Source organism: Rhipicephalus microplus, unplaced genomic scaffold, assembly GCF_043290135.1.
Source record: "Rhipicephalus microplus isolate Deutch F79 unplaced genomic scaffold, USDA_Rmic scaffold_1163, whole genome shotgun sequence".
Classification (NCBI taxonomy): Eukaryota; Metazoa; Arthropoda; class Arachnida; order Ixodida; family Ixodidae; genus Rhipicephalus; species Rhipicephalus microplus.
The window spans coordinates 10001-17664 of NW_027465704.1; the positions used below are offsets into that span (position 1 = coordinate 10001).

The 7664-nt window shown below is 58.8% G+C and overlaps 1 non-coding gene across 1 annotated transcript; it reads right to left on the reverse strand.

The window, feature by feature from the left end:
- Positions 1 to 1175: 1175 nt before the first annotated feature.
- LOC142796129 (small subunit ribosomal RNA) lies at positions 1176 to 2990 on the reverse strand. The gene has a single exon (XR_012893566.1). It is a non-coding gene; the product is annotated as a small subunit ribosomal RNA (ribosomal RNA).
- Between the last annotated feature and the right edge of the window lie 4674 nt (positions 2991 to 7664).

Genomic DNA, 7664 nt, shown 5'->3' on the forward strand with positions numbered 1-7664 from the left:
CCACGGTTTGCCACCGCACACCAAAATGCCGATCCGGCTGCCTACTTTAGCCAACAGGTGGAGCCAGGCGCGCCGTACTTGCGCGGCACTTCCCACGTCCACCGAAGTCGGTGCCAAGGACCACTTTCGGCGCCGGAGCCGCGTACGAGCCTACTCGAGGCGGAAGAACGAAGCCAGCAAGGGCCTGGCCGCAAGTGCGTTCAATTGTCGGGACGTCCAAGTCCCTCGTTCTTCCGTGCTTCCTCTTTCGGCAAGTCGTTGCGGCACCTTCCCAAAGCGCGCAGACCCGCTAATCGCGACGAGCGCGACGTGGCCGTGCCGCCTTTCCCTCGGCAGCAAGCAAAACGCCTGGCAACGTCGACGCTCCCCTAACCGCGATCTCGCACCGTGTTTCGTGTGGCAAATTCAAAAGCCGGCCGGCGCTGCTGCAACCATTACGGTCGGTACGCATACGCCGCGGAGGGCGGGACGGTCATCGGAGCGTGCGGTTCCTCCATCGAGTACTGCGCACCTCGGCCGTCGCATCGCCGTGCCATGACCGGCCGCGCGTCAACGCGAACCGGTGCCAGCGAGATCCCTCGCCTGCAAGAACCGACCGGCAGCCTCCGTCACCCGAGGACGCGGAGGCGCTTGCCGCGGACGGCGGGACGGTATGCACTGGTGCACAGCGGACCCGTCACATCGCCAGTTCCTTGACCGACCGCCGACGCTTGTGCCGTTCCTCTCGTACTTGGCAGTCGCCGCGCGATTGTCGGGTCTCGTTCTTGCACGCTCGAACGGTCGGGAGGGCACTCGGCTGGCGTTTCGGGAACGCGCAGCCTCGCCTTCTACCGACGTAACCACGACTCGCCGTTCGCGCTCCGCCGCTCCTGTTTACAGTACTAGGCGGTCCCGCAGCGGTCGGGTCGCGCATTTCGAGCGCTTCGAGCCACGGTGCTGTGGCGGGTCGAAAGCCGACCTATGAGTGCGTTGCGCCGTTTGTACCCGCGTCCGCCACCTGGCCGACCGTCCAAGGTCGCGGTGTTGGCGTCCGCTGGGCGCAACAATTTGTCACGGGGTGCCGCTCCACATTCAGGCAGCCCCGTGGGGAAAAGCCGACCCCGCGTCCAAACGGGGTCAGCGGCAGAAAGTGTCGGGCGCAGACGCAGCTGAGGCGCTCACCCTTCACAATCCGTTAATGATCCTTCCGCAGGTTCACCTACGGAAACCTTGTTACGACTTTTACTTCCTCTAAATGATCAAGTTTGGTCATCTTTCCAACAGACCGGCGCAACCGAAAGGCCGCGCCGGACATCGGTCCGAAGACCTCACTAAATCATTCAATCGGTAGTAGCGACGGGCGGTGTGTACAAAGGGCAGGGACGTAATCAACGCGAGCTTATGACTCGCGCTTACTGGGAATTCCTCGTTCAAGGGGAACAATTGCAAGCCCCTATCCCAATCACGAAAGAAGTTCCACGGGTTACCCAGTCTTTTCAGACAGGGATAAAGACACGCTGCTTCCTTCAGTGTAGCGCGCGTGCGGCCCCGGACATCTAAGGGCATCACAGACCTGTTATTGCTCTGTTTCGTGCGGCTAGGAGCCGCTTGTCCCTCTAAGAAGGTTGTAAGGTGCTGGGAACCCCGCACCTATTTAATAGGCTAGAGTCTCGTTCGTTATCGGAATTAACCAGACAAATCGCTCCACCAACTAAGAACGGCCATGCACCACCATCCACCGAATCAAGAAAGAGCTCTCAATCTGTCAATCCTCCCAGTGTCCGGGCCGGGTAAGTTTTCCCGTGTTGAGTCAAATTAAGCCGCAGGCTCCACTCCTGGTGGTGCCCTTCCGTCAATTCCTTTAAGTTTCAGCTTTGCAACCATACTTCCCCCGGAACCCAAATACTTTGGTTTCCCGGAAGCTGCCCGCCGAGTCATTTGAGTAACTCAGGCGGATCGCTGGTTGGCATCGTTTATGGTCAGAACTAGGGCGGTATCTGATCGCCTTCGAACCTCTGACTTTCGTTCTTGATCAATGAAAACATTCTTGGCAAATGCTTTCGCAGTAGTTCGTCTTGCGACGGTCCAAGAATTTCACCTCTAGCGCCGCAATACGAATGCCCCCGTCCGTCCCTCTTAATCATTACCTCGTATTCCAAAAACCAACAGAACAGAAACGAGGTCTTGTTCTATTATTCCATGCAAGTTTATTCAGGCGACTCGCCTGCGTTGAGCACTCTAATTTTTTCAAAGTAAAAGCACCGGCCATCTCGAGGCACACAATGAAGTGCACCAAGAAAGAACCGGCATGATGTTCAGTCCGAGCCGTCGCATCGGGTAGATGCACTACTCGTCTGGAACTGAGATCCAACTACGAGCTTTTTAACCGCAGCAGCTTTAGTATACGCTATTGGAGCTGGAATTACCGCGGCTGCTGGCACCAGACTTGCCCTCCAATTGATCCTCGTTAAAGGATTTAGAGTGTACTCATTTCAATTACGGGGCCTCAAAAGAGTCCCGTATTGTTATTTTTCGTCACTACCTCCCCGTGCCGGGAGTGGGTAATTTGCGCGCCTGCTGCCTTCCTTGGATGTGGTAGCCGTTTCTCAGGCTCCCTCTCCGGAATCGAACCCTGATTCTCCGTTACCCGTAACAACCATGGTAAGCAAGTAACCTACCATCGAAAGTTGATAAGGCAGACACTTGAAAGAAACGTCGCCGGCTCGTGGCCATGCGATCAGCACAAAGTTATCCAGAGTCACCACACAATACGGGCCGAAACCCGATCGATCTTGGTCTAATAAAAGCACCCGTTACCCAAAGGGCTCCAGGCTCACTGCATGTATTAGCTCTAGAATTGCCACAGTTATCCAAGTAGGAAGAAACGATCTAAGGAACCATAACTGATTTAATGAGCCATTCGCGGTTTCGCCTTATTTCGGCATGTACTTAGACATGCATGGCTTAATCTTTGAGACAAGCATATGATTACTGGCAGGATCAACCAGGTAATCGTTCGACTGCGCGTCCGTCCTCGCCTTCGGCGGGCCGGACGCAGTCTGTGTGCGGCGGAGGCCACCTTCAGGCGCCCCAACACGCTTATTTTGCACTCCGAGATGACGGCGTTCGAGCTCGCTACGGCACAACCTTCCCGAAAGACGAGTGGGAGCCGTGCGGCAAGAAGCACGTTCATGCTCGCTCTTTTTCGTTGCATCGACTCGGTCGCGCCGTGCGGGTTGCCCAAGCCCGCTGCACTGTCGGTGGACCGGCCGGAACTAGCAACGGAGCCGAGACTGCAAAGCCGCCAGACGACGGGTCACGCCCGCGTCTTCGGCGCTTTCGCATCTGAATCGCCCGAGGACGACACGGAACACACCTCGATATCGTGGTAAAACGGCACCGTCCGACAACCAGCCCCTAACGCATCAAGCGGATGAGGCTGCAGACGACTGCCGTGGATTCCCCTGGAGCAGACCCGAGGACACGCTTGACGAGGCCGAAGCCCGCCGCATATCAGACACCCGGTCGCTTTCGCGTACGCCGCTCACGAGAACCCCCACATAATAGCAGCGATAAGTACCCAGACCTCCTTGGGCACTAATACGAGCGTACTCGAGAAAATTTCACCGCGGGTGTGCCCCGAAACGTGTGGCACGTTGAGCGTGCCACAAGTCTACGTCGCTCTCAAACCCGCCGAGGTCGTAGAATTTGCGACCCTACTCACGAAATTCCCACCGAGGATACGGCCGCAAACGTACCGCACCTTGGGTAGGCCACGAGTTTGTGCAACACTACGCTGACGGCACAGCACCGAGGTCGTGCGCGCACGCACGGGAAAATTCCGCCGCGGTTTCTGCCGAAAACGTGAGGCACCACGACTCTCCGCAAGTTCGCGTCGACTGCGAAAGACCGAAGTCGTGAACGACGTGTCCGCTACTCGCCGCCGACACGCTGGACACCAAACGTACAACGACTCGACGGCGTCGTAGAGGCCCACGACGCGGTTTTCCTTAACGACGTCTCGGCGTGGCACCGACAGGTTAGAACGGCCGACCAACGTTCCCTGTCCGCCGTTCGGCTCAGTCGAAGGGCTCGGCGACTTCGGCAACGCTGCGAAGCCGCACGGTGACGCACGCCATGTCCCCATTTTTTTTTTCTTTCTGCGTCTGCCGGGGTGCCCCTATAATAGCAGCGATAAGCACCCAGACCGCCGTGGGTCGCTCGCCCCGGCTGACGTGGTTTTTCGTACTCCTGCGGCGGTCGCCGTCAAGCACGTCCAAATACGCTACTTTCGTGGGCGCATTCACGCTCTTTCGCTTCGCCGGAGTGCCAGCACTCACTCTGCCAAAAACGGCGAACATCCGAGCGGCGGTTCCCACTTTTGCGTCGGCGTCGCAAACCCCGCCCCGGCAGACGAGGTTTGCCGTACTCGTGCGACGGTGGCCGGCGGGCACGTCGAAAGACGCCGATATCGTGCGCGAATTGGCGCACCTTGGCTTCACCGGAGTGCCGCCACTGACTCCTCCAAAAACGGCGAAGATCCGAGCGGCGCTTCCCACTTTCGCATCGGCGTCCCGAACTCCGCCCCGGCTGACGCGGTTTACCGTACTCGTGCGACGGTCGCCGGCGAGCACGTGGAAAGACGCCGATATCGTGCCCGAATCGGCTCCGTTCGGCTTCGCCGGAGTGCCAGCACTGGCTCGGCGAAAGACGACGAACATCCGAGCGACGGTTCTCACTATTGCGTACGCGTCGCAAACCCCGCCCCGGCAGACGCACTTTGCCGTACTCGTGCGACGGTCGCCGGCGAGCACGTAGAAAGACGCCGATATCGTGCCGGAATCGGCCCCGTTTGGCTTCGCCGGAGTGCCAGCACTCACTCGGCCACAAACGGCGAACATCCGAGCGGCGGTTCCCACTTAGCCGTCGGCGTCCCGAACTCCGCCCCGGCAGACGCGGTTGCCGAGCTCGTGCGACTAGCGACCGCGAAGCCGTCTCGCGACGCCGCTTTCGTGCGCGGCTCCCACTGCGACCTGGGTCACCCGAGGTCGACGAGCAAAAAAGAATGTCGAAAAAAATTTTTTTTTTTTTTGCGTCTGCCGGGGTGCCCCTATAATAGCAGCGATAAGCACCCAGACCGCCATGGGTCGCTCGCCCCGGCTGACGTGGTTTTTCGTTTTCCTGCGGTGGTCGTCGTCAAGCACGTCCAAACACGCCACTTTCGTGGGCGCATTCGCGCTCTTTCGCTTCGCCGGAGTGCCAGCACTCACTCTGCCAAAAACGGCGAACATCCTAGTGGCGGTTCCCACTTTTGCGTCGGCGTCGCCAACCCCGCCCCGGCATACGCGGTTTGCCGTACTCGTGCGGCGGTGGCCGGCGGGCACGTCGAAAGACACCGATATCGTGCGCGAGTCGATGCTTCTTGGTCTCGCAGGAGGGCCGCCACTCACTCCTGCAAAAACGGCGAAGATCCGAGCGGCGCTTCCCACTTTTTCGTCGGCATCGCAAACCTCGCCCCGGCAGACGCGCTTTGCCGTACTCGTGCGACGGTCGCCGGCGAGCACGTCGAAATACGCCGATATCGTGCCCGAATCGGCCCCGTTTCGCTTCGCCGGAGTGCCAGCACTCACTCGGCCAAAAACGGCGAACATCCGAGCAGCGGTACCCACTTAGCCGTCGGCATCCCGAACTCCGCGCCGGCTGACGCGGTTGCCGAGCTCGTGCGACTAGCGACCGCGAACGCGTCTCGCGACGCCGCTTTCGTGCGCGGCTCCCATTGCGACCTGGGTTACCCGAGCTCGACCAGCAAAAAAGAAGGTCGAAAAAAAATTTTTTTTTTCTGCGTCTGCCGGGGTGCCCCTATAATAGCAGCGATAAGCACCCAGACCGCCGTGGGTCGCTCGCCCCGGCTGACGTGGTTTTTCGTACTCCTGCAGCGGTCGCCGTCAAGCACGTCCAAATACGCCACTTTCGTGGGCGCTTTCGCGCTCTTTCGCGTCGCCGGTGTGCCAGCACTCACTCTGCCAAAAACGGCCAACATCCGAGCGGCGGTTCCCACTTTTGCGTCGGCGTCGTAAACCCCGCCCCGGCAGACGCGGTTTGCCCTACTCGTGCGACGGTCGCCGGCGAGCGCGTCGAAAGACGCCGATATCGTGCGCTAATTGGCGCTCCTTGGCTTCTCCGGAGTGCCGCCACTCACTCCTCCAAAAACGGCGAAGATCCGAGCGGCGTTCTCCACTTTCGCATCGGCGTCCCGAACTCCGCCCGGGCTGACGCGGTTTACCGTACTCGTGCGACGGTCGCCGCCGGGCACGTCGAAAGACGCCGATATCGTGCCGTAATCGGCCCCGTTTGGCTTCGCCCGAGTGCCAGCACTCACTCGGCCAAAAACGGCGAACATCCGAGCAGCGTTTCCCACTTTCGCATCGGCGTCCCGAAGCCCGCCCCGGCAGACGCGGTTTGCCCTACTCGAGCGACGGTCGCCGGCGATCACGTCGAAAGGCGCCGAATTCGTGCACGAATCGATGCTTCTTGGTCTCGCAGGAGGGCCGCCACTCACTCCTGCAAAAACGGCGAAGATCCGAGTTGCGCTTCCCACTTTTTCGTCGGCGTCCCGAACTACGCCCCGGCTGACGCGGTTTACCGTACTCGTGCGACGGTCGCCGGCGGGCACTTCAAAATACGCCGATTTCGTGGGCGCATTCACGCTGTTTCGCTTCCCCGGAGTGCCAACACTCACTCTGCCGAAAGCGGCGATCATCCGAGCGGCGGTTCCCACTTTTGCGTCGGCTTCGCAAACGGCGCCCCGGCAGACGCGCTCGTGCGACGTACTCGTGCGACGGTCGCCGGCGAGCACGTCGAAAGACGCCGATATCGTGCTCGAATCGACCCCGTTTCGCTTCGCCGGAGTGCTGCCAGTCACGGCGCAGAAAACGGCGAACAAGTGTTTTTTTTTTTTTTTCCTAGAATTTGTGTTATAGAAGGCACATTTGATATCGGACGATAATTTTCAACTTTATCACGCGCACCGATTTTCGTGTAGAGGTTTGCAAGTTTATGGGAATTTCTCCACTTGGAATAATGCGATTTAGTAGTACTACGAGAACTTCATGGATGTACTCAAGGGTACGGGGCAAGTCAGTTACGTCAACACCTGCAGATTTTTTACACTTCAAACTGAAAATTGTTGGTTGTGAGTCCTCGTGTGATATTAAAGGCCGATTCGCTAACACATAGAACAAAGAAAGAAAGGAAGAAAAAACGCCCGCGCTCGCTCAAGAAACCTGGGTTCGCAACAAGTGGCAACAACAAGCAACCGAGCGAGTGCGCCAAAACCCGTGGCGGCCGAACAAACGCGAAGTCCCAACCGCGTCAGCCGGGGCGGCACGGGACAGGAAAAATCACTTCAGCCGGGGCGGCGGGGCACCGAATAAACCTCGTCACCTCGTCGCAGGATAAAAGAGGAAACAAAAAGTCTAAACAGCGTCTGCTGGAGCGAATGCGTAATAAAACAACAACAACAACAAAAAAAAACACCCGCGCTCAAGAAGTCTGCAATCCTCACAAAAGGCGACTGTGACCGAGCAGCGTCAGCCGGGGCCGTGCGGAAACGGAAAAACCGCGACTACCGGGGCGTCGAGGCACCGAAAAATCCACTTCAGCCGCGGCGAAAAAAAAAAACAAAA